The sequence below is a fragment of the Apium graveolens genome, chromosome 5 (genome assembly GCF_009905375.1).
Source record: "Apium graveolens cultivar Ventura chromosome 5, ASM990537v1, whole genome shotgun sequence".
Taxonomy (NCBI): Eukaryota; Viridiplantae; Streptophyta; class Magnoliopsida; order Apiales; family Apiaceae; genus Apium; species Apium graveolens.
The window spans coordinates 118846885-118856001 of record NC_133651.1 but is presented as its reverse complement, the minus strand read 5'-3'; positions in this window follow the sequence as shown (position 1 = coordinate 118856001).

Below are 9117 nucleotides of genomic sequence, written 5' to 3'. Positions count from 1 at the left end.
CCCCATCATACTCATTTGATACCTTGACTGCATCAGTTTGGCAAACTTCTTGCAAAGTTTGTCATTTGTAGAACCAAAGATGATATCATCAACATATATCTGAACCAGAAGTAAGTCCTTTCCATGGTTGAGGTAGAATAGTGTTTTGTCTACAGTTCCTCTGTTAAATCCACTTTCCAGAAGAAACTGAGCTAAAGTCTCATACCATGCTCTTGGAGCTTGCTTAAGGTCATAGAGTGCTTTATCAAGCCTGTAGACATAATCTGGATATTTGGAATCTACAAAGCCTGGAGGTTGTTCAATATATACTTCCTCCTCCAATTCTCCATTGAGAAAAGCACTTTTCACATCCATTTGAAAGACAGTAAACTTTTTGTGAGCAGCATAAGCCAAAAATATCCTTATGGCTTCCAATCTAGCAACTGGTGCAAATGTTTCATCATAGTCAATTCCCTCATGTTGAGAATATCCTTATGCAACCAACCTTGCCTTATTCCTTGTAATTATGCCATCACTATCAGTTTTGTTTCTGAATAACCATTTTGTACCAACAACATATCTGTTCTTTGGTCTTGGCACTAGGGTCCAGACTTTGTTTCTTTCAAATTCATTTAACTCTCCCTGCATTGTTTGCACCCAATCAGCATCTTGAAGAGCTTCTTCCACTTTCTTTGATTCAGTCTGAGAAAGAAAAGAATTGTAAAGACATTCACTTGAAGTAGCTGTTCTAGTTCTGACACCTGCATCAGGATTTTTAATAATTAAGTCAGGTGTATGTGATTTAGTCCACTTCCTTGCAGATGGAAGGTTTTCTCTAGAACTGGATGCTCCCCCATGATCCATGCTATCTTCATTAACATTTTCTGATGCTCCCCCTGAAACTATGTTCTCTGTGTTGGATTCTTCAGAATTTAGATTTTCAGAACTATCAGAACTTGGCTTATCAGAACTTGACGAGTCAGAACTTGAAGAGCCAGTTGTCTATTCTGATACTTCTTGAGATGTGGTTGTCTCTTCAGTATGCTCCCCCTACACAGGTGCATTTTCCTTTGGCGTAGTCACCACAGTTTCATAACATCAGAGCTTAATACATCAGAGTTTGCAGTATCAGAATTTAGACTATCAGGATTTTCAGTATCAGAATTTAAGTCTTCATTTTCAAATCTCAGCTGCTCATGATCATTGAAGTCTTCAAGCCCAGTAACCTTCTTATCATCAAAGGAGACATTAATAGATTCCATGACCACTCTTGTTCTCAAGTTATACACTCTGAAGGCTTTTGTGGAAAGTGGATACCCAACAAAAATTCCTTCATCAGCTTTTAGATCAAATTTGGACAGCTGTTCAGGGTGAGTCTTAAGAACAAAACACTTGCATCCAAACACGTGAAAATACTTCAGATTTGGCTTCTTTATCTTCACCATCTCATATGGTGTCTTTCCTTGCTTGTTAATGAGTGTTGCATTCTGAGTAAAACAAGCAGTCTGCACAGCTTCATCCCCAAAATAGGTTGGAAGCTTTGCTTCATCAAGCATTGTACGTGCAGCTTCAATGAGAGTTCTATTCTTCCTTTCAACAACTCCATTTTCCTGTGGAGTTCCAGGAGCAGAAAATTCCTGCTTGATTCCATGGTTTTTGCAGAACTCTTTCATTATCAAATTCTTGAACTCAGTACCATTATCACTCCTTATTATTTTTACAGAATCTTTGACCAATTTATCCAGTTGCCTGACATGATCAATCAAGATAGATGCAGTTTCACTTTTTATGTGCAAGAAATACACCCATGTGTATCTGGTGAACTCATCCACTATGACCATAGCATATTTCTTCTTTGCAATAGACATGACATTTACTGGACCAAATAGATCAACATGTAGAAGGTGATAAGGCTCAAGAATTTATGATTCAGTCTTGCTCTTGAATGAGGATTTCCTTTGTTTAGCCTTCTGACAAGAATCACAAAGGCCATCAGGAGCAAATACTGACTTTGGCAGTCCTCTCACAAGATCTTTCTTGACTAGTTCATTTATATTGTTGAAATTTAAATGAGAGAGTTTCTTGTGCCAATTCCAGCTTTCTTCAATTGATGCTCTACTCATCAGACAGATTGCAGAACCATCAGTACTTGTTGAAATCTTGGCTTCATAAATGTTACCACGCCTGTATCCTTGCAGAACAACTTTGCCTGTTGATTTACTTACTACTTCACAGTGTTCTTCAAAGAAATCCACATGATAACCTCTGTCACAGATTTGACTGACACTCAGCATATTGTGTTTAAGTCTTGAGACCAGAGCTACTTCCTTAATGATGACATTCCCAAGATTGATATTGTCATATCCCAATGTTTTTCCAATGTTGCCATCTCCATAAGAAATACTTGGGCCAGCCTTCTCCACAAAGTCTGATAGCAGGGCTTTATTTCCAGTCAAATGTCTTGAACATCCACTGTCCAGAACTAGGATGTTTTTCCTTTTGCCCTGCAATCACAAAGACCACTAATGATTAGTTTTAAGGACCCAAACAAGCTTGGATCCTTTGGCCTTATTAAGTCTGTTAACATTTGCAGCGGATTTAGCATCAGAGTTTATGTTAATATTTTTCTTATCAGAATTTACACTATCAGGCTTTGAACCAGAACTTACACTAGAAGGAACAATGGTAACTTTCTTTAAAGAAGGTTTTATTTGATAATAATCATAGTACAAACTATGATATTCCTTACAAGTATAAATGGAATGCCATAAACTACCACAATGAAAACAAGGATTTTGTGGCTTATATCTAACAGACTGACTCTTAACTCATGACTTTGAAGGTAAGGAGTTTATATTCTTATTCTTCCTGCAAAAAGAAGCCAGATGGTTAGAACTTCCACAGTTATGACATGTTTTTCTAGGAGCATCAGGAACAGGCTTATAATCATTGCTTTTATTCACACCTTCCTTTCCATTCCTATTTTTCCTAGGTGATTTTACCTTATTTGCATTCTTAAAATCTTTCAGCTTATGCTTAAGCTTCTTCTTTGTCATTAAGCCTACGTTTACTTCAGTTGTCTTTTCCTGTTTTAGTTTGTCAGAAGTTAATTCCTTTTTAACTTCTTATTTCTCAGTATCAGACTTTACAGCTACAAACTTAACAGGTTTAACTTTGATTTTTGTTTAACAACTATAGGCTTAATATCTACAGTTCCTTTATCATTCTTATCCTCTCCATAACCTAAGCCCTCTTTCCAGTTTTCACTACTTAACAAATTTTGAGTTATTCTGCCAGAGTTAGTCCAAGTCCTGATAATCCCTCTTTCCTTTTCTAACTCAACTTTTAGAGATTCATTCATTTTAATCACTTCATCCCTTACATAGAAAGCATCATCTCTATCTTTCTGAGTTTGATGGAACATGACAAACTCTTTTTCTAAATAATCATTCCTCTTTTTGCAAGCAAGATTTTCAGAAGTTAATCTTTCACTTGTTAAAGTTTGATCTCTATAACTAATGAACATGGTTTTAAGATATCTTCTCAACTCATTAATATCATCAGTATGAAAGGCATAAGTAGTTTGAGGTACCTTTAATTCAGCAGCTTCAGATCTGCTTTCAGCACTTGCCTTATCAGCATTTGCCATCAGGGCATAATTCTCCTCATTTTCAGAATCTGAGGTGTCTGTACAGCTTTTCTTCTTTGTGACAAGAGCCTTGCCTTTGTCACTCTTCACTTTCTTGCAATCAGGAGATATGTGGCCTTTCTCACCACAGTTGTAGCATTTGACATTTGTATAATCTCCTCTGTCAGACTTTCCTCCTCTGCCCTCAGATTTTCTGAAATTTTTCTTATCAGAACTTGCGCCTTTCCTGGAAAACTTCTTTCCCTTCCTAAACTTCATGTATGCAATCTTTGTGATTCATTTCACCATAAGAGCACACAGCTTCATCATCTCTTCATCAGCATCCATTTCAGGAAAGCTTTCAGATTCTGAGTCATCATCACTTTCAGAACTTGATGTCTCAGTATCAGACTTTGTGAAGAGAGCTTTACCCTTATCTTTCCTTGAGGTAGCTGCCTTAGGGGATTCTTCTTCAGCCTTAAGAGCAACTGTCCTTGACTTCCCTCCTTTCCTCTTGCTTCTTTGTTTAATCTTAAGTTCATGAGTCTTGAGCATTCCATAAATTTCATCAAGAGTTGTTTCATCAAGATTATAGTTGTCTCTTATTATTGTTGCCTTCAAATCCCAGCTTTCAGGAAGAGCTAACAGGAATTTAAGGTTTGAATCTTCAAGATCATACTCCTTATCAACCAGTGACAAATCACTCAAGAGTTTGATAAATCTATCATATAAATCAGTCAATGACTCATTAGCCTTTGAGTCAAAGTGTTCATACTCTTGAGTGAGTATAGTCTTCCTGTTCTTCTTAATCGTATCAGTTCCCTGACATCTTGTTTCCAAGGCATCCCATATTTCCTTTGCAGCCTTGTAGTTTATTACCCTGTTTGACATTACATTATCAATAGCACTATGCAGTAAGTGTCGTACCTTAGCATCCTTAGCAATTGATGCGATGTCTTCAGCAGTGTAGTCACTCTTTTCTTTTGGTTCTGACTTTGCTGCTTCACCTGCAACTGAACAGCGAGTTTGGTTGGTTTGTGAGGCCCTTCCTTGATTCTATCAAGATATTCTGGATCTGTAGCTTCCAGAAACATGGTCATCCTCACCTTCCATATGGGATATTCAGATGGTCTCAATATGGGAACTCTAATAGTCTCATATCGGTTTTGAATTTGTGTCTTTGGATGTTCTTCAGTTTTGGTGGGCTTAGTTGGAGTTTCCACTTCAGACATGATTATTTTTGGATCTTAAACTGTTTGTGTGTTAACAGATAGGCTCTGATACCACTTGTTAGGTCACACACACACTGTAGAGGGGGGTGAATACAGTGTATAGCACAATCAAATCGAACTTAAATAACTCAAGTAACAGAAAACAAACTTTATTCAAAACAATAAACTCTGTTACAGTATGGAACTGTTCTCTCTCAGTGATGAACAAATATCACGAGAGCTGCTAGGGTTATCAATTAATAATCTTCTCGATATGATAACACTTATAGTGTAAACCCTATGTCTGTGTTTATATACTACACAGTTACAAGATAATCGTTACTTGATATGGAATATAACTCTGCTTCCTAAAATATATCAATCAGATATCTTTTCTTCCAAGTATTCTATTCTTCATAGAATTCCTTCTTCATGCATATCTCTTCTTATGTTTGTCTCGATCTTCTCAACCTGTGAATCAGCTGCTTTCCTTATCTGAAAGTTTCCTTTAAGTCCTAATATTATCTTCTAATAAATATCTTCTGAACCTTAAGTACTGATGACTTAAGTTCTGACTTCAGTATAAGTGCTGATTTCAATTAAGTACTGATTTGTCCTGTTTAAGTAAGATCTGTAAACTAAACATAAATCACATTAGTCATGACATTATCAAATATATCTAACAAATTGGGTTTCTTATAACTAAGAGATTATACTAACTTGCAATTAACTACGAATAAAAGTGACTGAATTAACTATATGAGAGTCATTAAATACTTCATTCAAAGTCATTATTCTTAACCTTAGCATGTGATGGTGATGACAACTAATCAGACAACACGAAACTAGTAAACGCCAACTTTCGTTGCACGAATACCCTACTACCAGACACCCAAAAATGAGATAGAAGCTGAATAGACACCAATTATGTTGAGACCCTATATATCTATAGAATTTGACAACATAACAGTTTAATGAACAAGTTATCTATCGTGATTACATAGGGAAAGTAAGATGGTTAAAATTACCTATGAATCATGCATAACAATTATACATGAACCTATGCTAGCATGGCAAGTTCTAAACCTCTATATTCACTTTCAATTCAATAGAGATTAACTCGTTATCTTATATGTTAGCTACACACATAAGACGAATAATCACAACCAATACTAGGATATCAATCAATCACCACACACTTAGGTATCAAAATAATTAACTATAGAAATCCATAAGTAAATCCGTTAGAACCGCATTATAATGATTAGTTCATAACCGAACTCACCGTCACCATGGGTTTCATTGAAAATATGATTATAAACAATATAAGAGTAGTAGGGTTCAAAGACAAATCGAAAACAAGCATCCAAAGTATCAACTATATTACATAATCTGAAATTCTTCTTCTCTGTAGCCCTCTCGTGATCTCTAGGTCTTCTAAATGCTCTCCATTGGTTCCTTATTTCTAAAAACGTCTAATTAGGGGTTTATATAGGCTTCAGGACGATCATGGCCTTCAAAATATCAGAATTCAAGTCGAATCAGAAATCTGGCTCGGGCACCTGGCGTGGCCGCCCCGCATACCAGCGCGGGCGCGCCGACCTCCTGTCCTTCTGGCGCGGCTGCCCCGCATATCAGCGCGGGTGCGCAGACCTCTCGTAGTTGGAATTCTGAATTTTCTTCTTTTTGATGTAACGTTTGCTCCACTCGTCAAAATTTGATGAATAAGCAGTCCATGCGAAGCTCTCAGGATCCTCTATAATTTGGGAATGGCCTTGACTTCAGATTCTTGGCTCTATTCAGCATATATTCAATAAAAGATCCATTCTTCCTCCGACTAGTGCCTGAGATGCAAAAACACAAAAACGCATCAAAATACCACCAATTTGAGTCAAAAACATCAACTTAAGCTTATAATGGAGCGTTCCAAGTAGATATAATATCCACTTATCAGTTGGCATATGTTCAGGTCGCAAGTTCTGATTAATTTCCAAGCTGTCAATTTAAAATGCATGGACATAAATCAGCCACGTAGTCTCCTTCTCTCCAACAGCCTACAATCTATATAATCAACAACAGCAAATTAGATCTGAATCTCTCCATTTTTTAAAAGTTTGACGTTCTTGAAAAAATATCTCAGCACATTTTGAAAGCTTGATTTGATAAGGGGAGGTCATGCCTAATTTTTTCCACACCATTTAAAGCCTTACAAATTATAACACTCATCATTTAAAGCTCTCTTGATTGTTTTTAATACCTTTTGACTAGAGATTTAGATTTTTAGAGTGATAAGAAGAACCCTAAATGTATAGCTTGTTGCTTTGGTTCTTTTTATATTTATAGCTTCAGATTTTTGTATTTGGAGTTGTAAGCCGACCTCCGGGTATTTATACTTTTGAATAAAAAGAATATTTACCTAGAATCTCTTTGTTTGTTTATTTCATTTTAATTTTGATATTTCTCTACAATTAATTTTAGAAAACGAAAAATATACATTCATCCCCCCTCTGTATGTACCTTTTGGACCTAACCATTGGTATCAGAGCTTGTTGATCGATATACAGATCTGATCCGTTAGATTGGAAAGTTTTGTTATTGATTTTGGTTGTACGGAGTCTGAGAGTGCTTTCGGTATGTAGATTTTATTTTGGATTTGTTGGTTTTGACTTGATTGGTTTGGTATTGTTGACTATCTGGGTTATCATAATTTTAGACGGTATATTGCGATTTTTTCTTAGATCTGAAAAGATGAGTTCTCAGAAAGTTAGTAGTATCAAGGTTACTCAATTCGATAAATCGAGATATAATCCATGGAAGAAGAAAATGCTTTAATATATTCGGGCATCAAATCCAGAGTATATGAGGGTATTAAGAGAAGGAAGACATGTGCCGATGAAGGATCATCCGGAGTTACCTAATATGAGAATGTCATGTCCTGAAGCAGAATGGAGTGCTCGTGACAAAGAACTAATAGCTCTGGATGAAGGCCTGCAGCTTATTTTGGTGGATTCTATGGATGATGATATGAGTCACCAAATTATGGTCTGTGAGAGTGCCAGTCACATGTGAGAGACCATAGAACTTCTTATGGAAGGAACTGAAGATGTCAGGCAGAATCGACTGGATATCTTGACTTCGCAATATGAGGCATTTTAGTCCTTTCCTGGAGAAAGTATGACTCAGGTATCTGAAATACTAAACAAGTTGTTGAATGAATTGAGTATTCATGGCAAGACTTATCCTCGGAGAGAAGTCAACAGAAATTTTATGTTTGTCCTACCTCTCCACATAGAGAACAAGGCTTCATCTGTTCGTGAGCGTGTTGACTTTGAAACCATGACACTTGAAAAGTTGTATGGTAAGCTGAAGACTCATGAAATAAAGCAGGAACAAAGAAAGATCATCTATGGTAGTGGTACAGTTGATAGCAAGAATGCTGAACTATTTAAGACAACTGCTCTTGTAGCCAGTGAAATCAAAGAGCTTGACATTACTGCTGAAAAGCCTAAGTCTAAAGCTGAAATGCTCTTTGAAGCTAAAATGGATGATGGAAACCTCTCTGGGAATCTAAGTGACTACTACACCACCGAGGAGCTGCAAAGCATGGAAGATCCTAATATGGCCAACCTAGCAGGGATGTTGAGTAACATCAGGTTTAGAAGGAAGCAAGGCTTTAGGGGTTCTGGAAGCAGCAACCGTGGTCAGAGGTCAAGTTCATCTTTTGGATCAGGTTACAAGACTGGGATGGTAGACAGAAGCAAGTTCAGATGCTCGAATTATGATGAGGTTGAGTACTTCGTCACTGAATGTTGGAAGTCCCAACAAGGAAGGGATAAAGGCAAAGCTTATCAGAAGAAGGACTCGGGTAGCTCAAGGAAGTATCCAGTAAAATCTTATATAGTTGAAGGGAAAAGCTGGGATGACACTGATGATGAAGAAGAGCAATACAAAAATCTAGCATTAATGGCAGACTCTTCTTCTCAGGTAACATTTCCAACTATTTGTGCTTTACCTCAGATAACTTGTGTGAGAATGAACATTGTGTCACCTTCAGACAGACTATCCTAGTGTATGGAAATGTTTTTTGTCATCACTATCTTAAGGCATGGTGCAATACAAAGGAATGCATTGAACAACATGATGTTGTAAATAAAGTGTATAGAAACGTTAGTACTACACTAAGATGTACTCTGCTTGATGTCAAAGACCTTAAAGTAGAACTAAAGAATGTTAAAGATGAAAATAATAAGTTAGTTCTAGATAGGGTCAGTATTGAGAATCTTAAGAAAACTAATAAAT